The 21,884-nt window shown below is 43.4% G+C and overlaps 1 protein-coding gene across 3 annotated transcripts in view; it reads left to right on the top strand.

Moving 5' to 3' along the window:
- Window positions 1-5,078: 5,078 nt before the first annotated feature.
- TMEM108 (transmembrane protein 108) overlaps window positions 5,079-21,884 on the top strand; it is a 209,404-nt gene continuing 192,598 nt past the window's right edge. Inside the window, exons 1-2 of one of the 3 annotated variants that reach the window (XM_029070128.2) lie at window positions 5,079-5,212; window positions 11,980-12,094. The gene's annotated coding sequence lies outside the window, so the exon portion shown is untranslated. Of the gene's footprint in view, window positions 5,213-5,453; window positions 5,594-11,979; window positions 12,095-21,884 lie in introns of those variants that run through there. The other 2 variants (XM_039912966.1, XM_029070129.2) reach the window with 2 other exon arrangements.

The following is a 21,884-nucleotide window of genomic DNA, read 5'->3' as shown; positions in this document are numbered from 1 at the left end:
ATTTAAAGATAGAACCAAAAGTATGTGAGAAGGACTGAGATTTCGATCATCTTGATGAATGATACGCTAAGAATATTTGCAGCACACTGTGGCAGAACATTAAATCACTTTAGTTTGGGGGAAAGGAAGGTTGGGGAGATCTGAGATATTGGAGAATTTAGCACTGATTAAGAAATGAGTTGGGCTAGAGGGTAGGTGACTTGAAATGAACCATTTCCTTCAGCAAAGTAAGAGCAGGCTAATTTAACTTGGAAGAAAAAAATGTAGGCTTTGGTAGGATAAAAAATACTAGCTTCTTCTGGCCGTCATCTACTCCTTAGTGCTAGTTCCTGAGCTGGTCCGAACTCTTTTATGCTTCAGTTTTGCCCAGTGAATGCCATGCCCGGCTACTTCAAACCCCCTTCCAGTGTGGTCCTGGCTCCTTTTTGTATTAGGCCCATTCATTTATTTGTTCATTCATTCGTATTTATTGAGCACTTACTGTGTGCAGAGCATTGTACTAAGCACTTGGGAAAGTACAATAATCCCAGCTGTGCCACTCATCAGCTGTGTGACTTTGGGCAAGTCACTTCACCTCTCTGTGCCTCAGTTACCACCTCTGTAAAATGGTGGTACACGTCTGTGAGCCCCACGTGGGACAACCTGATTACCTTGTATCTACCCCGGTGCTTGGAACAGTGCTTGGCACAAAGTAAGTGCTTAACAAATACTATCATCATCATTACAACAACAAACAGACATTCCCTGCCCACAGGTGGAAGGAAATGGCACAAGATCAAACCTATATCAGAGCTGAATCAGGGCCCGGTGAGAAGGCTTGGGTAGGGGTGAGACAGAGAGAGGGTGAAGGTGCATTCATCAGTTTCCTGAAAATTCTTCTTCATAACAGTGATTAATCTACATATAGATGGTCAGCCACCACATTGGATTTCTTCAGCAGATCTACGGCAATATGCCGAGAACCATAAACACCAATCAAGGATACATACAAACCCTTAGATTGATGTGAATCTGTTGAATCCTGGATCTTTTCAGCCTGGAAAGGCCACCACTCTTTGCTCACGTTTTTAAGTAGAAATGCATTTAATTATGCGATGGCATTTGTTAAGCTCTTACTATGTGCCAAGCACTGTTCTAAGTGCTGGGGAGGATACAAGGTGATCAAGTTGTCCCATGTGGGGCTCACAGTCTTCATCCCCATTTAACATATGAGGTCACTGAGGCACAGAGAAATTAAGTGACTTGGCCAAGGTCACAAAGCTGACAACCAGCAGAGCTGGGATTTGAACCCATGACCTCTGATTCCCCAGCCCTTGCTCTTTCCACTGAGCCGTGCTGCTTCTCAATAGGCAGCAAGGGATTTCCCGCCTACTTGGAGGTCTCCATCTGGTGGGTAGGACCCAAAATAAATGTCCCCTGGGCCACATGTCACTCTACACTCATGGCCAGTTTTCAGCAGACTGTGAAAGAAGATGATAGAAAAATAACACCCTACTCTTCCCGTAGAATGAGTGGAGAATAAAGCCCACGTGACTGAGTTAACTGTCCCCCAAGGACATATGGAACACACAGATCTATCTCTTTGGCCTTCGATATGTAGTTCCACTGGGAGACAGGAGAGGAGGAGGATGTGGTAAGAAGTTTAAAAGGCTAAAATGACAGGTATTTCTCCCCTCTTACCTGCCAGGTTCTTTCCGCCTCTCCGGAGGAGGATGGGCCCTTGGCTCAAACAGCAGCATTTCCACCCAAAAGGGAACATTCCTCCCACTAGCAGCATTCCACCTTCCAACAGGACCCACCCTTCCTATTCACCAGAAACCGTATCGGACTCCGGCTTGCAGCCAGAGAGGTCTTCCACAGAGTTGCTGCTGTTGTTGCCCTTGGTCCCAACCCCGCAGCCCCATGGGCCCATGGCACTGGACCGCCTTCTCTGGTGGATCTCATCGGAGATCATCTCCAGGTTCTTCAAGACTGTCTTGTATTCCCCTTTGGCCAGGGACAGCTTTGACCGCAGATCGTCCACGGTCTTCTTCAATTTCTCCAGCTGCATGTAGTACTTGGCCTTGAGTTCAAAATAAGGCTTTGACTTAATGATCACGGGCATCTAGCATCATTCAGACTGCTTCATTTGTATTGGATCGAATGGTGCTTTTCAGAGCCATGCCCTCCTTCAGAGGTCTATTTTATGGTATTTGTTAAGTGCTTACAACGTGCTAGACACCATACTAGGCACTGTGGTAGATACAAGCTACTCAGGTTGGACACAGTCCCCGTCCCACATGGGGTGCAGTCTTACTCCCAGTTTTACAGATGAGGTAACTGAGGCACAGAAACGTTTAGTGATTTGCCCCGCATCACCCAGCAGGCAAGTGGGAGAGCAGGGATTAGAACCCAGTTCCTTCTGACTCCCAGGGCCTTGCTCTATCCATTAGGCTACACAGCACTCTAAAGTCCCTTCCTTCAAGAGGTAGTCCCTGACTAATCCTCCATCTTCCTGGTGATACCACACCATCAAATGAGAAAGCATTCATGAGTTCATTCGTTCGTTCGTTCATTCATTCATTCATTCATTCATTCATATTTATTGAGCACTTACTATGTGCAGAGCACTGTACTAAGCGCTTGGAATGTACAATTCGGTAACAGATAGAGACAGTCCCTGCCCTTTGACGGGCTTACAGTCTAATCAGGGGAGACATACAGACAAGAACAATAGCAATAAATAGAAACAGTTGCATTCATTCAATCGTATTTATTGAGCGCTTACTGTGTGCGGAGCACTGTAACTAAGCAGTTATTCACTTATTCATTTATTGTTCAGTTTATTTCATTTATTGTTTACCTACTTCTGCTTATTATGTGCAATTTGTGTCCACTTTATTTCCTTATTTGATTACAAACCCAATTTAGGGCAGATTCTCAGCATTGCCCGTTCTCCAAACAGCCAGAATAGAAGTGTTTTACATTTATGTTAATAACGAAAATGATCAGAACCACAGTTGATTCATTACGTGATGACATGACTATATTCTAGAGTAGATCGAAACCTGTGGGGATTGACAAGAGTTGGCGTGTCTCCCCTCAGAAAAGATCTCCTATCTCACTGCACTCGGGAGTGATGGGGGACTACTTCCGAACCAAGCACAGGTCTGAGATTCGGGACTGATAATGATAATGATGGTATATTTTTTAAGCACTTACTATGCGCCAAGCACTGTTCTAAGCCCTGGTGTAGATATGAGGTAATCAGGTTGTCCCATGTGGGGCTCACAGTCTCAATCCCCATTTTACAGATAAGGTAACTGAGGCACAGAGAGGTCAAGTGACTCCTCACACAGCAGACAAGCACAGAGCTGGGATTAGAACCCGTGTCCTAGTCTCGGTTTTGCTAAAGTCCTGCTATATTACTCCGGGCAGGTCATTTAATCCCGTGCCTGCTACCTTTGTCTGTAAAGCGGAGATATACCTGTGTCAGCCGACTCACAAGACGGGGTGAAGATTGAATGAGATAATATCAGTGTGAAAGCACACTGGAAAAAGTGCCATGCAAATTCGAGCTCATATTATCACTCTAGTCCCCAGACATTTCTTCTAGACCGTGACCCCCTTGTTGGGTAGATGGTCTTCATTTGTTGCCGAATTGTACTTTCCAAGTGCTTAGCATAGTGCTCGGCACACAGTAAGTGCTCAATAAATACAATTGAATGAATAATAATAATAATAATAATGATGATATTTAAATGTTTACTATGTGCCAAGCACTTTCTAAGCACCGGGGTAGATACAGGGTAATCAGGTTGTCCCACGTGAGGCTCACAGTCTTAATCCCCATTTTACAGATGAGGTAACTGAGGCACAGAGAAGTAAAGTGACTTGCCCACAGTCACAGAGCTGCCAAGTGGCCGAGTGGGGATTCGAACCCATGACCTCTGACTCCCAAGCCCGGGCTCTTGCCACTGCACCACACTGCTTCTCTATAGACCGTGAGCCCTTTGTGGGGCAGGGACGGTCCCTCTCTGTCACCCACTTGCCCTTCCCAAGCGCTCAGTCCAGTGCCCTGCACACGGTAAGCGCTCAATTCATTTATTCATTCATTTCATAATGGGGATTAAGATTGTGAGCCTCACGTGGGACAAGCTGATGACCCTGTATCTACCTCAGCGCTTAGAACAGTGCTCTGCACATAGTAAGCGCTTAACAAATACCAACATTATTGGGAAGCAGCGTGGCTCAGTGGAAAGAGCCTGGGCTTGGGAGTCAGAGGTCATGGGTCCGACTCCCGGCTCTGCCACTTGTCAGCTGTGTGACTGTGGGCAAGTCACTTCACTTCTCTGGGCCTCAGTTACCTCATCTGTAAAATGGGGATGAAGACTGTGAGCCTCACGTGGGACAACCTCATTACCCCGTATCTACCCCAGCGCTTAGAACAGTGTTCTGCACAGAGTAAGCGCTTAACAAATACCAATATTATTATTATTATTAGCAGTATTTTTTGAGCGCTTACTCTGTGCAGAGCACTGGACTGAGCGCTCGGAATGGACAATTGGGCAACAGAGAGGGACCCTCCCCGCCCCATGACGGGCTCACAGTCTATCAATCGACTTAATGAGTGCCCGAAGCGGCGGCTGGCTGGATTAGAACCCACACCCTCTGGCTCTTGCTCCTCCTGCTCGGATCTCCTCGAGCTGAGCCTGGGCCTCGGGACCAGCCGGAGCTGCTCCCTCCCTCCCTCCCTCCCCCCCATCCATTTATTATTACTCTATTTATTTTGTTAACGAGGTGTATATCTCCATGATTCTATTTATCTTGATGATGTTGTTTTGTTTTGCCGTCTGCCCCCTTTTAGACTGTGAGCCCATCGTTGGGCAGGGACGGTCCCTCTCTGTTGCCCAGTTGTCCATTCCAAGCGCCCAGTCCAGTGCCCTGCACCTAATAAGCGCTCAATAAATACTATTGAATGAATGGATGGATGAAAGCACGGGATCAGCCCCCGGACCAGCTGGCAACTGTAGCCAACGGGCCTCGGGCCATTGGGCAAGCCCCGGCACGTGAGCGAGGCGAGGCAACACGTGCGATTGGCTTCCTCCCCTGCTCCCAGAGCCCAAAGAACACCAGCCTCTCTGTCTGTCTGTCTGTCTGTCTGTCTGTGAATGCATCCATCCATCCTTCCCTCCATCCAGCCATCCGAGGCAGCGGCAGCCCTTCTCCTAAGGTAAGGCTCTTTATGCTCATATTTCTCATTTTACACCCCTGCATCTCCCCCAGCGCTTGGAGCAGTGCTGGGCACGTAGTAAACGTTTAACCCCCACACCCCCATCATCGGCACCGAGCCTTCTGAAATGCTCTGCAGCTGGGGGAGGGAGCTTATTGTTTCCTCCCGACCAGTAGCCCCAGCCTGAAAGGACAGCGGGAAGGGCTCATCATTGCCATTGGGCGCCTTGGCTTCCCCTCCCGCCTCCTTTCTTCTCCCCTAATGTGGTTTCGGGGGTTAAAAAACACAACTTGGAAGCCCAGCTTGTAGCTCGGCAGCTGCCTTCGTTTAGTGTGCTCAAGCGATGTCTTTGAAACATCTGGGGAGTTAAAGAAAAGAGCGGTAAGCGGTTAGATTTTTATTTTTTTTTTTTTTGGCTAACGTCTTTATTGTTAACGATGGGGTTAAAAAGCGGCTCTGGGAAAATTCCCTGGTTGTGGAGGGAGGGGGAGAGAGGCTGAGACGAATGCAGTAGTGCCTATCACCAGGAAAAATGTAATGTCACTTTTTTTGCCAAGCCTATTTCCCTGCAAAGTGACTCGGAGATGCAGCCAGTCCGGTAAATGCTGAAATGTAAGGTAGAAGAAAGGCGGTATCTTCAGGGGAATTTGGGTAGGAAAAAACGGTAATCTTCTTTCACTAGTCACCGTCATTTAACAAAGCGTGGTGTGTCGAGAGAGATCCTTTTCAGCTAATATACAACAATTTAACCTAAGCTAAATGCCCGAATGTGCCGGTGAAGCTAGGCTGCTAAATTATTTTTTTTTATTTATTTGAAAATGCGACCCGGTAAATGTTTGGAAAAAAAATTGTAGATGCAACTTGGCTTGTCACCGATAAACATTCTAAAGCGAACTGCAAGAGAGAGTGACACGTCGAGAGGACCGTACATGAAAATATGGGGTAGCTGGTTAATTGCCCTAGTCTTAAAAAGAGGCTGTCTGGCTATACCGAAGCCATTTGGTAGCTACATTCAAGGTAATGAGCAAGCTGTGATGGAGGAAAAAAAAAAAGACTGTCTAAGGTAGCTCAACTCTCTCCTTAATCCTGTAAAGTAATTTACATGGGGGGTAAAAAAAGCTTTCGGTTGCCATCAAACCCCCCTAGAAAGTGCCACTGACACTGTTGTCTTTTAGGCGACCTTTAAAAAAAAATGCGCCAAGGCACACGTTCCAAAAAAATAAAAGTTTAAGAAAATGGCTCAGAAAATGCCCCCTCACACAGAGAAGGGGGCAAACAGTCCTGAGAGGAAAGCCTCCTTTTAGATGTCAACAGCAGTTTGTCTGCTGAAGAGTTTCCTATCTGAACCAATCCTGTTGGAGTCATCTGATTATTACCGGTTAGAAATTGCTACCTTGAAAAAGATCCCATTGTATTTCTCGGTTTGCAAACAGTAGTTACTCTAACAACCCCGGTGATGGTGATCCCTAACTGCTGGAAACTGATCTCACCTGATGCCCTGTCCCAGTGGGCTGATCGAAGCCCTTTGAGAACTCTAAACTTCCTGTTAACTGGTTCCTTAGGAAAGGTAACTTTATCTGGCTGTTGGAAATTTCTGAGACTTGAGAGAGACAGTTTGGGATTTTCTGAGACTTGAGAGAGACAACCTCTTCAAGGGCATACAGTTCTGAGAATTCATCAGTTAACGGAGTTAAAAAAGGAAGCTTTGGTCTGGTGAAAGAGAAGGGAATTTATTGTTACTGGCCAACTGTGAGGGGAGATCTAATTTTGGGTGAATTTTTGCTGAGAAAAAAGAAAGCAAAATGCTAGAAGCTTGTCAGAGGTGCCAGTGAAGGCTTAGAGTGGAAGGCATAAAGGTAGCTCCTTGTCAGTAAAGTAATACTTTGGTGTTTAAAAAGCAGGAAAGTATGGCTGTTGGATGACATTGATTCTGTGAACACAGAAGGTTCTGTGTTGAGAACACAACGCAGACTTGGAAATTCATGAAGTGGGTCCTGTAATTTTATTTATCTGGAGGACCAGATTCTGATCCTCAACCTATAAGCAAATTAATGTCACCATCAAAGCAACTTCAAAAAGTCCAGTGCCTTGGATTTCCTTCCCTGGTGCCATTGCTGTGGGTTGGATCTAGGAGACGGCGGGCATCGATTGTGACACCAGAATCAGATCTACACATGGTGACTGCCTTTTCGGTAACAGAGGTAGAGCTTGTGCCCCAGGGCATAAATTTAAGGCTATTTGTCAGAGTTGATTAGCATTATGTCATGAGTGTGATAAATGGAAAGTTACCTTGATCAGGGGCTCATGAAAGAGAAGAAATGGTAAACATCCCACAGTCCATTTAGGGTTAAGATTTTTTGGTGGGGAGGAAGGCGTGCTGCTTCTCTGAAGGCTTCTACTGAAAAGGTGCATTACTAGCCATATTGAGTTGCCTGCCATCTGTTCACAAATGGTAAGTCTACTGGAAGAGAGATTCTGATGGAAGTAACTTTGTGTTGCTCGGGATTGGGTAATTATACTCCAGACTATGCTAGCAATTTGTTATAGGAAAAGAAAGGAACAAAGGATCCCTTAAAAAAAAAAAAATCATCGCAAGGGCCTTGCTCAATGTCATTGCAAAGTCTGCAAATGATAAATTCTGCCCTCCTTACCAGTAGATGTCGTTGCCGTCTATGGGAATTTTTGTAAGAGCCTCTGTGGAATTGGCCAGTAACTGGGCAGACTCTTGACAAGCAACCTTTTAAGATTACAAATAACTTTGTCAGCCTCCAGCCACAAAGAACCACATGAGTAGCAGACTCAGATTTATTAAATTGGAATAGTCTTTATCATTGAAATGGAATTATGTTCTAGCTTTCCAGTTCTGTTTGCCTTTTGCAAATGATGATTAAGAATTTCTGAGCACTTTTAGGTAGTCTTACATGGTCCTCTGGTTTAACTCTCCTCTGGTTTAACTCTCTGATTAATAATGTCATAGTGGATATAATAATTCCAATATTTGTTAAGCATTTGCTAAGTGCTAAGCACTGGGGTAGCTACAGGATAATTTGATCAGACACAGCCTCTGTTTCACAGGGGCCTCGCAGTTTTAAGTGGGAGGGAAAAACAGGTATTTCACCTCTATAGGTGGGGAAACGGAGACTCAGAGAAATTAAGTGACTTGCCCAGAGTCACGCAAGAGGCAAGTAGCAGAGCTGAAATTAGAGCCTATGTCTTCTGAGAACTAGTCCTGTACTATAAGCCACTAAGCCACACTGCTTCTCAAAAAAATCTGTAGAAATCCTTAGTGCCTTTTCCCCACCGAAAAGACCTTCTGAATATATATTTTTTTAAAATCAATGGTATTTACTGAGCACTTACTCTGTGCATAGTGCTGTACTAAATGCAACACAACAAAGTTGGATGTGAGCCCTGCCCCCAAGGAGTTTACAGTCTACCAATATTTGCTGAAAGTTCCTCAAATATGGGTCAGAAGGATTGGGAGCTTTGAGTCTCCAGACATCTGTCTGGAGGAGACTCTTTTTGGCTAACCTCTTCCCTCCAGTTATCTTTTCCCAGTTTAGGGATTGGCTCTCCTGTTGTGCCTGAGCACATATTGAACAAGGGTACCTGAGAGCCTTACGAGTTACTGCAAAGAAAATCACAGGTCCTAGTAATTTTGAACAGCTTCGTTTGTCTCAGTCCTTTGAGTAGTACTGGGAAGGGGGAGTATCAGTGATACAGACAAATTCTGTGCCCCTTACATTTCTCTGGCAACTCCCAGTTAGGAAAATAAAACTTGTTAACCCTACTGCTTCTAGATACAGAGGGCAGGTCAGAGTCAATTACATAACAGCACTCCCTAGTAATGCCCAGTTCTAAGCCCTCATTCCTCACGAGCGTCTGAAATGTTCTTCTTTAAGAGAAGCTTCTGAATAAGCAGTTCAGAGTGTGAGACCCAAAGCATCCATCTTCTTTTCTTTTATTGGCAAGTAGGAGTTTGTGTTCTCCTAAATCATGAGGGTTCTCTATTGGGGGAGTTAGCCATCTCAAATGATTTCTTAAGAAATTTTCTTCAGTGGGGTTGCTTAATCACAAGTGATTAAGATGCTGTTTCAGTTCACCAAGTGGCATTTGGTGCCATGTTATAGAGCCCCTTCTGGAACTCAGGACTGTGCCTAAGACCCAGTGCTGTTTTGCACAGCCCAACATTTTTAACTAAAGACTTGGACACACACACAGTAGTTTTCCACCTGGAACTTGGAATTATCTGCTCATGAAAATGTCTGGTCTTAGCAGTAGCAAGTCAGTGCTATTACCGAAGCCACCTCTGGCAGTCCTAGGGCTGCTGAATGGGCAGAGGGCAAAATGCAGATCAACGAAAGAAAGCTCTGAGAATCTTCATTTAGGAATTCTTATGCTGTGAACAGAGAAAGGAGGCAATTCCTAAGCCCAGCTGATGATATTGTGAATGTTAAAGGACATGGAGGCAAGAACAGGGATTTTTAGGCCCAAAGGACTGCTCTAGCTCAGGTCTTTAGTTTTCAGACTCCTCAAATCATCGGGTAGGATCATAGAGTGCTAAATGTGGAAAGCAAGTTTTTTTAAGATTCAAAAAGAGATGCCGGTAGAACTATGTCCCTCAAATTGGTGCCCTAGAGTGGGTCTGAATAGGCAGTGGCATATTTTTACATGTTTGTCTAAAGGTTATGAGGTGTGTCTAGAACTTGTGGGCCTACCTTGGGGTAACTAACTAACTGATCTGGGATGGTCTCCTCCACTTCCTAACTGCCAGGCATATCCATCTCCATCCATTGCTTTCACTCGCACTCCCCCTCTGCTCTCTTTCTTACCCCTAAGGGAGTTATATAGAGGGAGATATTCAGCCTCGGTCCTCTGGTAGTCAGACTGTAGAGGGAGGAAGGAATGGGGTGTGTGGATATGTGTGCTGGATTAGCCAAATAGGTTGCAAGTCAATGAATAAAGGAATAATAATAGTAATAGTTATGGTATGTAAGCGCTTACTTTGTGCCAAACACCATTCTAAGTGCGGGGGGTAGATACAAAGTAAGTAGATACAAGGTAATCGGGTTGTCCCACATGGGGCTCACAGTCTTAATCCCCATATTACAGATGAGGGAACTGAGGCACAGAGAAATTGTGACTTGCCCAAGTTCACACAGCAGACTAGTGGCGGAGCTGAAATTAGAACCCATGACCTCTGACTCCCAAGCCCGGGCTCTTTCCACTAAGCCATGCTGCTTCTGTAGTAAATTCTTCACTTGATGGAAATGACATGTTTCAGACTTCTTTTCTTCTCCCCTTTCTTTCTGTGGGCCCAACACTTGGTAACTCAGAATTTTTTGAGACCTATAGAGATCCTGTCTACTTACTGAACACTAAGGGAATTTTTGTTTTTAATCATTCAATAATCTAACTGCCTAATTCTGAGCCTCAGCAGGAATATAAAATGACAACACTGTTTGGACAGCAGCTGACATACCAGGAAGAAACCTTAATTGAAGGGCACTTTCCCCAGGTTGCTTGTGGCCTTCATTGCTCTGCCACTCATCCCCAATGCTTATGGTTTCAGTTTTGGGTTTCAGTTACAGAAGCTCATAGATCACAACCCTGACCAACCTTAAAGGCCTTCCTAAAACCCCACCTTTTTCAGTAAACCTCTCCAGATTAACTCCCCAAAGCCAAGTCACATCAGCCCATCAGCCACCTCTAGCTCTTATACACTGTGAGAGCTCAATTGAGTCCATTGATTGGATTTAGGCTGCCCTTCAGCATGTATATTCATATGTATGTCCAGTCCCTTTACTTTGATTAACCCATTTATAAATATTTTTCTGTCTCTTTCTGTAGAGCGAAAGCTCCATGTGGACAAGAAGCATGGTTCATGCTTCTTTTGTACTCTTCCAAGTACTTAGTTCAGTACTTAGTACATTTGAGTGCTCAATAAATATCTTACTACACCCCAGCTCACAAACATCGTTCCTCTCACTAAACCTACTTATTGTGCCTTGATAGTGTTTCTCTTGCTGCAGACCTCTTGCTCATGCCATCCTGCTGATTGGAATTTCCTCCCCCTTCATATTCAAAGGCCACATCTCTCCTCATCTCTGGTCCCCTTCTGGGATCACATCTCTTCCAGGAGGCCTTGTCTGATTTAGTCTCTAATCTCCCCACCTCATATCCCCCAACTACTATGCTCCATTGCCCTCACTATTTAAGCACTTAAATGACCACAACCCTTCTTAGCACTTTGGAAGATAAAAATAATTCTACTATTTGTTAAGCCCTTAAGAGCCAAACCTGGGTAGGTCCGATTCAATATCATGTACTCTGTTATTCTCCATAGACATAATAATTTTGGTATCTGTCATCCCCGCTAGTCTGAAAGCTCTTTGAGGGCAGGGAGTATGTCTCACTCTTTTGAACTTTTCCAAATCCTTTATACAGTGTCCTGAACGTTTTATAAGTACTCAAACCTATTGATTGTGGATTTGGAGCTGATATTGAGTGTGGCAAAAGAGCATTCCAGTAAATTTCCAGTATTAGCATGCCTCCTTCATTTAAAACACTTTCTTGGATTTCTGCTACTTAAAAATTTGTTTTCAACTCATCAGTGCTCAGGATAGCAGTACCTACCAGTGTATACCGAAAGCACTTCAGAGGAAAGCTCTGATCAGCCTGAGATCAGCCAAGAAATTGATGGGGGAGATACAGTAATTGGATTAGCAGCACCTTGACTTGATGTATTTCCTTTGGCTCTCTGGCAGTTGGTGATTGGGAGAGTTTCAGCATGCAAGAAGAAACAAATGGTGGGAAACGGCAGAACTGATGGGCCGTGAGGATGTAAGCATGTTTGAAGGCTCCTTCCCATTCCACTTCAAGGTAAGGTGGAAGGCGGTCCTTGCCACTTTTTTTTGACCTTGTTGTATAGCAATTGCTCAAGACTTTTACCCCCACAAGATGCCATTGCAGTGCCCCTCCCAATCTGAGGAAATGTTCAACCGCTGTTGAATTGTGGAGGTAGGTAATAATGACTGATTCTCTGACTGGTTTATCAAGAGCTAAGATTTCACTTGTCTTGGAAGAGGGGATCTGGAGTAGGCAATTTCCCCAGCCCCACTCCTTTCCATGAAAATCCCTAGTAGAGAAGTAAGGTGGCCAAGTAGAAAGACCACAGGGCTGGGAGTCAGAGGACCTCAGTTCTAATTCCAGCTCTATCACTTGTGTGCTGTGTGACCGTGGATCAGTCACTTGACTTCTCTTGGTCTCAGGTGTTACCTCATCTGAAAAATGGGGATCCAATACCTGTTCTCCTTCCTACTTAAACCGTATGCCTAAGGTGGGACCCAATTAGCTTGTTTCTACCCCAGTGCTTAATGCAATGCTTGGCATGTAGAAAATGTTTAACCAATACCACTAATTATTATTGTTATTACAATTATGAACTGCTACCGCATTTATCCTATCCCGGCTTGATTACTGTATTGACTTCCTTGCTGACCTCCCTGCCTCCTGTCTCTCCCCACTCCAGTCCGTACTTCACTCTGATGCCTGGATCACTTTACTACAAAATCATTAGTCCCTGTTTCCTCACTCCTCAAGAACCTCCAGCCATTGCCCAACCACCTCCACATCAAACAGAAACTCCTCACCACTGGAGGAGTTAAGTAAAATGTGGATTGAATGTGAGCCCCCTGTGGGACAGCGACTGTGTCCAACCTGATCTACTCCAATGCTTGGAGAAGCGCTTGACCCATAGTAAGTGCTTAACAAATACCATCATCATCACTCTTCCCAACTTCAAAACCTTCTAATGTATATTAGTCTGTCTCCCTCTCTAGACTGTAAGCTGACCCCTTTTCCACGTCATCCCTCTGACCAGAAACTCCCTTCCCCTCCGTATACAGCAGATCGCCACTCCCCATTTTCAAAGGCCCATTAAAATCATGTCTTCTTCCCCGATTAAGCCTTCTTTCCCGCTGCACCCTCTCCCTTCTGCCTTGTCTATGCATCTGGCAGCTATGTGACTTTGGGCAAGTCACTTAACTTTTCTGGGCCTCAGCTACCTCATCTGTAAAATGGGGATTAAGACTGTGACGCCAAGTGGGACAACCTGATTACTTTGTATCTACTCCAGCGCTTAGAACAGGGCTTGGCACATAGTAAGCTCTTAACAAATACCACCATTATTATTATTATTTAAGGACCTGATATTCCCCCACCCTCAGCCAAGCAGAACTTGTTTACATTTCTGTAATTTATTTACATTAGTGTCTGTGGCCTTGTAGAAAGAGATCTTTTATTTTTTTGGAGAGGGGGTGGCATTCTTTGGAGATGTTATAGCATTTAATATGGCTTTCCAAGTAGGGACAGGTTTTTTCTTAAAAATGCAGAAAACTCTGTCCTTATTCATTCATTTGCCTCAGATTAAATACCTTGCAGTATTGATCTGTACTGCTGGGTTTAGTGAGCAGTTCTTCTGCAATACAGACAAGCTGGAATTTGATTGAATTCCAAGTTTAATCCTTGAATTTCTCTATATTGGGTGACTTCTCTTGTTTCCTGCCTTGTGCTGTGGAGGAGGGACCAGAAGGAATCAGCCAAAGGATCGGCAACAGGTAGGGCTCCTGGGATTGATGGTTTGAGAGGAAGTTCAACTTGATTAAGATCCAAGATCAGTGTGAAATTTTCACCTCTGCTACTGGCTTGCAGAGATAAAGCACCTTGGCATCACTACCTGAAGATGAACACTTCCCTCAAGCTTATTAGAAGATAATTTTTGGAAGAGGAAGAAGAAATGAAGTAAATTAAGATAAAATAAAAAAGTAGGCATTTCTAAGGGAATGTTTAGTCTTTAGAGTTAGGAACAGAATGATAAAATCCTGTTTCTTAAATTTGGTTTACAAATAAGAGATTCTCTTGTAGATCTTCATGGAAAGTTTATTCTTAAGAAATATGGCTGTTGTTGAGTTGTTTATTGAACAAAGGAATCAACCTAACTCATGCATTCCCACCAGACAGAGGAATTGAGTCAAATCTATCTTAGAAATCCCCTCTAGTTGGAAAAGTCTTTCATTTTCATTTCTCACTGGAAAACCCTTTTTCTAAATAATGCTGCTGTCTTGGAAAACACGGTTATTGGCGTAATCACTGGGTTCCAATTCATCAGTTATCAACACTTCTAGCACACAATTTAATGTCCAAGAGAAATCCATACCTTTCAGAGCTTAGAGATTGGAAAGAGTCAGAGATTGTCAGACCTTTCACTAGTATCTTGTGACTTGATGTAAATGGGAGATGGTCCCAATCCTCTTAAAGTCCTGAAAATATAATCATGAAGGTTAACATGGAGAAGCAGCATGGCCTAGTGGATAGAGTACGGACCTGGGAGTCAAAAGGTCATGAGCTCTAGTTCCGGCTTTGCCACTTGTCTGCTGTGTGACCTTGGGCAAGTCACTTCAGCCAGATCTATTGCCTATAAATATCTGGTGGATGAACTCCTTTACCTATTTCTCTCACTGTGCTTTTTTCCTTTGCTCTTTCCAGATCAGGTTTATTTTGAGGGGTTTTTTATTGTGGTCAAGCAAATCTTACATTGGAAATGGAGTCACCTTCTATTGCTCCTTTCAAAGATCTTTTAGTTTCTTCCTCATTGCCATCTCGCTACGTGCCTTTCCTTACATTCCTTTGTCAAAGTTCACTCCTTCAGAAATTCTGGGAATTCATTCCTCGAGTCAAAGACTAGACTTATAGGTGGAAGGGAAGAAGTGATGAATGACAAGCCTAACAGCAGAGGGCATTTATCTCCATTTTCTAGACTTCTTGAAATATTGCTCCATGGCCTTTACGTGGTATAGCAGAGCTTTTCGGCTTTGAGGAGGAAAATTTCAAGAAGTTGTTAATTGACAGTGGCGTCTAACAACTCTACTGTACTCTACCACACACTTAGTACAGTGCTCTGCACACAGTAAGCATTCCTTAAGTATCATTGTTTGGCAAAGTTCAGTCTTTACTTGGGAGATGTTACTAGAAAATGTTGAATCATTACTTTAATAAATCGAGGCAGGGATCAACCTGTGGGAAAGGGTTGTTTTCAAGAATATTTCTTCAAGGGACCTTTACTTTCTTGGAAAGGGGTGGGGTGACTTAGATTAAAGAAATTTTCCATTTTTCTTCCCCTAGCATCTCCTCATTGCTTTCCTTCCTCTCCTCCTTCTAGTATTTCTCTCATAGGTTAGGCTCTTCTGGAATTTGGCATTTATTTTTCAAAGTACAAGTTCTTCATATATATTCTAAAAGTCCTTCTTAGCCGCTTGCTTCCAGAATGGTTTAATTTTATCCAGGTGTCACTTTTAGGTTATATTTTGTACCTCCCTCTCCCTGGAATACCCTCCCTCCTCATATGTCAATTACCCTACTCTCCTTCAAAGCCTTATTTGAAGACACATCTCCTCCAAGAGGCCTTCCCTGTCTTTTCCTCTTCTCCCACTCCCTTCTGCATCGTCTAGACTTGCTCCCTTTATTCATTTCCCCCCCACCCAGCCCCACAACACTGATGTGCATATCTGTAATTTATTTATATTAATGTCTGCCTCTCCCTCTAGATTGTAAGCATATTATGGGCAGGAAATGTATCTGTTGTACTCTCAGGAGTGCTTAGTATAGTCCTTTGCACACTAAGTGCTCAATAAATGCGATTGACTGACTGACCATTGTCAGTTTTGACAGGCTTCAGCTGGTTCAGAAACAGTAAATCTGCTTTGATGGTCAACTTTATGCTTGAGATTTGATCCATTGCACAACCCCTCCATATTTGGAGTCTAGGCCCCAAGGTCCCTCCACCTATGCAATCTCCTCAAATCTTCATGGTCTTTTCTCACAGGGAAAATGGAGACACTGGACTCTGACCCCAGTCTACTTCATAAGGACACTCTGAGGAGGGGAAAGAGTAGCATAAAACAGTTTGAATTCAAAGGAAGAACCTTTATCAACATAAGGCCTTGTTCTTTGATCATTCTTTCTTGTGGACAAAAAGCAAAATATCTCGCTTCTCCCTTTCCTGCTAAGACACGCTGTTTCCCCTCTCTCCCTCCCTTTCCCTCACTTTTTCTTTCCCTTCCCTTTTCCCTCCTCCCCAACCATCGTGACCTTTACTTTTATTCAGTAACAGGTCCTTGAATTATTTATGGTCCTCTATGCTTCTCTTTTACATATTCATGTAATTTTTTTAGCTCTTGAATAACTTTTTTTAACCCCCTTTCTGTGTATAACTTTTGTTTTTTCCTGTACTTCCAGCCCTGATTCACATTCTAATATAACCTTTCCTCCAAGGTTATACATCAGTTTCCCCATTAGGCCCAGTCGTCCCTTTTGTTATAAATTACTGTAAAATGGGGTAGATCATAATTTCTGCCTAGGAGTTGAACGTTTTGCTTCGCAATCATCCCACCTGCCAACTCGTAATGAAATCATCCCAGCAGCCCTCTCTTGAGTAGATCGATCAGCTGTATTTATTGAGCACCTACTTGTGTTTAAAACAGTTTACTAAGTGTTTGAGAGAGTTACAACAGAGTAAGTAGGCATGATCCCTGTCCTCAAGAAGTTTACAGTTAGGCACAAAATTAATTTGCAGACAGGAGGAAGAAGGAAAATGGACTATGTGCATAAGTTATGGCATATGTAAGGGTGTGATGCTTATATGATGGGGTAAGGAAGGTATGTATGTAATTGTTACGGAAGATGAGAAGCACATTGGTGCTCAGATTCGCACAGAAATGTTGGGGTGGCAGGAAGGGGAATATATCTTGGGGAGAAAAAATCCTTGATTTTTGGGGTGTGCAATGGGAGAGAAAATTAGGAAATGCTTAACTCTTTTTTTTTTTTTACCTGAAAGAAGGTTCACCCAGTCTCAGTAAGCTACTTTTGGGATTGGAGTTTAAGGGTAAAAATCTTTGTGGTTTTAGTCGGGGAGGGAAATACAATTGCTAAAAATCCATTTTTACCCTTAGTCATCAAATCATAAATTGAGCATTTGGCTTTTTCCCCATTCGCTACAGAGTGTTTCTTCTAGGTCATTAAGTAGCCCCCAACCTCCTCCCAAACTTCACTTAATCATATCTCTGTAATTACATAGTGCATGAGGTCACTGGTGAGGAACCGGGGAATTGCTAGCATGGGAATTCAAAGAAACAGCCGCATATGACCAATGTTTTAGGAACATTATCCAGTGACTTTGCCATTTGCTATACAAATTTGTGGAGTTTTTCTAAACTGCCATTTATTTTGTTTCAACCGGAGGGAGAAATGTACTTTAACCTTTAGACACCTATAGGAATCACCGGTACTGCTACGTAGTAGAGCGAGCATCGGCCTGGGAGTCAGAAGGTCCTGGGTTCTAATCCTGGCTCCGCCACTTGTCTGCTATGTGACTTTGGGCAAGTCACTTCACTTCTCTGGGCCCTCAGTTACCTCATCTGTAAAATGGGGATTGACTGTAACCCCTATGGTGGGACAACCTGACTACTTTGTATCTATCCCAGTGCTTAGAACAATGCTTGGCACATTGCAAGCACTTAACAAAGGCCATCATCATCATTATTATTATTATTACTACTAGCAAGGAAAAAAGCACGGGCCTAGGAGTGAGAGGACCTAGGTTCTAATTCCGGCTCTGTTGCTTGCTGTATGACCTTGGGCAAATCATTTAACTTCTCTGTGCCTCAGTTTCCTCCACTGGGAATGGGGATTCAATACTTTTCGTGAGCCCCATGTGGAACAGGGCCTCTGTCCAACCTGATTAACTTGCACCATACCATGCTTAGAGCAGAGCTTGACAGAGAAGCAGCATGACTCAGTGGAAAGAGCATGGGCTTTGGAGTCAGGGCTCATGAGTTCGAATCCCAGCTCTGCCACTTGTTGGCTGTGTGACTGTGGGCAAGTCACTTAACTTCTCTGTGCCTCAGTTCCCTCATCTGTAAAATGGGGATTAAGACTGTGAGCCCCGTTTGGGACAACCTGATTCCCCTATGTCTACCCCAGCGCTTAGAACAGTGCTCGGCACATAGTAAGCACTTAACAAATACCAACATTATTATTAATAAATTCCATTTTTTAAAAGAAAACAAAAAGCAAGGGGAAGCACTCATTTCAAAAAACCAACTGTTGAATCTAGTCATCGACAGTTCATTAGTATTCCTGAATAACCGCAATTCATAGGTGGGGAGCCCAGCCATAAATTTTGCTGTGGTATAATTCCTTTATGATAGTGTTGGAGAAAGACAGAATTTAAGTCAGAGTTGTCAGTCATCCTTAAATTTGTGGAGGGTTAGTTATATCCATAAGACCTGTAAAAAAATAAAATATTTCAGTATTGATAAATATTGGGGGCTGTCACACCAGGTTAGTGGCAGGAAAAATTCTGGGGTCAACATTGCTGCCTTAGCCAGTACCACTGGGCTTCTACATCCCAATTAAGCATAAGGTGCTTGAATGTGGAATTTGTTGTGAGTCCACCCTGCTGCTGCTCCTGTGTGAACATTGCCATGTACCCTCCTTGCTTCCTCCCTCCCCATCACATGCTCCACACAACCCCGGCATCATGCCTGCTCTTTGTCACTTAAAAACAGTTTTGAAAGTCAGTACTTTTTTATTCATACTGTTATAAAAATTACCCTCAGTGGTTGGCAACACTTTTTTAAGGGTCTCCTTTTTAAATCCTGATCATGTGAAGTGGCTGCTTAGTTATTTTTTAGTTCCAAATTGCTTAATCTTACACAGATTGTTTCTTATTTAAGGACCTAGACTAATTTTTTTGGAGAAGCATAACTCTCCAAAGCTTTACAGGAAACAAGCAGTCAAGCGTCTTCTCGAATATTTTAGTTCATTCTGCAATGAATTTGTTTGCCTTCAATGTTTTACCCAAGGTATTTTGGTTTCTTAAATGAGACCTTTAAATGAAGCTTCAGATCTCTAGCTCAGGGTGCTTAATGGGCTTACAGCCTGCAGGCAACAGATGTCAGTTGAGGTCCTGAAAAGATGTTAACCAGACTCTGAACTTCTGGCATGTAAATGAGCTCTAGGGCCAAAAGGGTCCCTGGAAGTTACCTCGTCTGCTCTGGACACAAGGTAAGATGGCTGGTAGGACATGCTTGTTGTTGAATGCCTATTTTGTACTTGCAGCATTTAGGTTGTTTGGCTATAGTTTTCCATTCTGGTAATGGATGGACTTGTTTTACCTTGGAACCTGCCCTAAGAATACTGACATCACCTGATTGAAGGAGAAAATTTCAGACTTTTCTCACCCATCTCCTTCCCCTCACTTCAATATCAGACTGACTGGCCTCAGATCAACACCCAAAGTTCACTCAGACCTGTAGTAGATGTATACATGGGTCTGGGCATGGAGGAAGGAAGTAGGATGAAGAGGTGGGGAAGCAGCGTGGCTCAGTGGAAAGAGCGTGGGCTTCGGAATCAGAGGTCATGGGTATGACTCCCAGCTCTGCCACTTGTCAGCTGTGTGACTGTGGGCAAGTCACTTAACTTCTCTGTGCCTTAGTTACCTCATCTGTAAAATGGGGATTAACTGTGAGCCTCACGTGGGACAACCTGATTACCTTGTATCTGCCCCAGCGCTTAGAACAGTGCTCTGCACATAGTAAGCCCTTAACAAATACCAACATTATTAGATAGGGAGAAGATTCTCGGCATTAGCTGTCAATTAAGCATAAACTGAAACCAATCTGGAGCATGTACAAAGAAGCATACACTCTAGACTGTCTTGTCCTGTCTCTGTAGGTCTGCATAGCTATTCTCTATTTAACTAAAACAATACCAGCAAATCCAGCCACCACCCCCACCATTCTTTGTAGATTGAAGATAAGGCTGGCAGGCCATTACACACTCATATTTATTTATCTCCATGTAGATTAGATATAGGTACAAAGAATGGTAGTGTTAATCTGTTGTAGGCATATTCCCATAAGAAAAAGTAAAAATAGCCTTAATATTGAAGACTAAGATTCCAAGAACTTCTTCCATGTCTATCAGTCATTAGTCTGGACTTAAACTACTAAGCGAAGTGGTGAATTGGCAATTGTCCAAGTAATTTATACCATATGGACATTCAGGTTTCAATGTGGATTTTTTTTGGCTCAAAACATCTAGTTAGGTTGTCTAGAGGAATCAAATTAATCAGTTAATTGTCAAGCTTACATATATAGTCATGGCCTAAAAATTACAAAAGAAGGTTGTCTTTATACCGAACCGAGAGATCCTTCCAAATTCAGTAAGTCAATTTCCTCTGGTGTATTGCTGCATATTCTTAAGGGTTAATCAATTAATGGTATTCACTGAGCACCTGCTGAATGCTAGGCACCGTATTAACTGTTTGGAAAAGTACAATAACGAGATACATGTTCCCTGTCCTCAAAAGTTTTGTAATTTACTAGGGAAGTAAAGACATTGAGATTTATGGTATTCATATTTTGTACTGGAAGGTAGAAATCAATTCATGCTGAAAATGCAATCTGGAGGGCAAGTCCTTAGACTGCCAGAAAAATTTAGGCCCTTGAAATATACACCTGAATCGCAGCCCTGCTCTTTTTGAGGCAACTTGCTTCTGGCTAAGAATGTGGGAGTCCAGGAAACTTCCATCTCCTTCTAGAATTGCTGTGTGCATTGCAAACTGGATTCTCTATCAAGATGATAGAAACAAGCTTGGTCCACTGAAGTGGAACCTGACCAATTTCCAGGCCAGTAGCTATGGAATTACAATTGTCTTGAGAGGCCAGTTGCTGCTCCTCAGCTGTAATTAAGGCCATGGAAGAGATGTACCTCTCCCCCCTCCCCACCCCTCAAAGGGCATTTCAGTAGGATTATATGCTGTCTGGCATGAATGACATTTACAACCATTACTATCATCTTGTAAGCACTTTACTACATTTTCCATGGACCCAGTAGTCTCCGAGCAAGTTTCACATGAAAATAAGATCAAGGTTATTCTGGGATCCTCACTGATTTAGTAGCTAGATTCTCCCAAGTCCTAAACAGTCCTTTCACAGTTATCCATCCTCAGTTCACAGTGGATCGTGAGCTCCTCAAGGCCCACCCCTACTGGGTCCACCCCTTCCTCATATGCTGACTCCTACAACCTACACATGAGTGGGATCTGTACTGAAGCAGATATATCTGCCCCAAATTATTTGTCTGATTTTTATAGAGCTGTTTTATATTATAGAAATATTACTTCTCCCTTTCTTCCGGGCTTCTCTGGTCCATCGATTTTGGCAATTTACCGGAAATTAGATGTTAATCAGAACTCCTAGCGTGCACCGTCAAACTCAATCGTATTTGAGTGCTTACTGTGTGCAGAGCACTGTACTAAGTACTTGGAAGAGTACACTATAACGGAGTTGGTAGACACATTCCCTGCCTACAACCAGCTCTGTGTACTGAATGTCAGGACATTCAGTAATCTGCAAAGAGGCAGTAAAAATTCTGGGTCAGTCCCTTTGCTTCACTGAAAAATAACTTTTCAATTTTGGAGGCAACATGGGCCAGGGGATTTTTACTGTCTATGTTTGGTAATTTATCTCCTTAATATCCTCCATTAGATTGTAAGATCCTTGGGGGAAAGGACAGTGTCTGCTCTATGTTCTCTCATACCTAGTTCTGA

This window comes from Ornithorhynchus anatinus, chromosome 8 (genome assembly GCF_004115215.2).
Source record: "Ornithorhynchus anatinus isolate Pmale09 chromosome 8, mOrnAna1.pri.v4, whole genome shotgun sequence".
Lineage (NCBI taxonomy): Eukaryota > Metazoa > Chordata > Mammalia > Monotremata > Ornithorhynchidae > Ornithorhynchus > Ornithorhynchus anatinus.
This window is presented reverse-complemented; position numbering and strand designations above follow the sequence as displayed.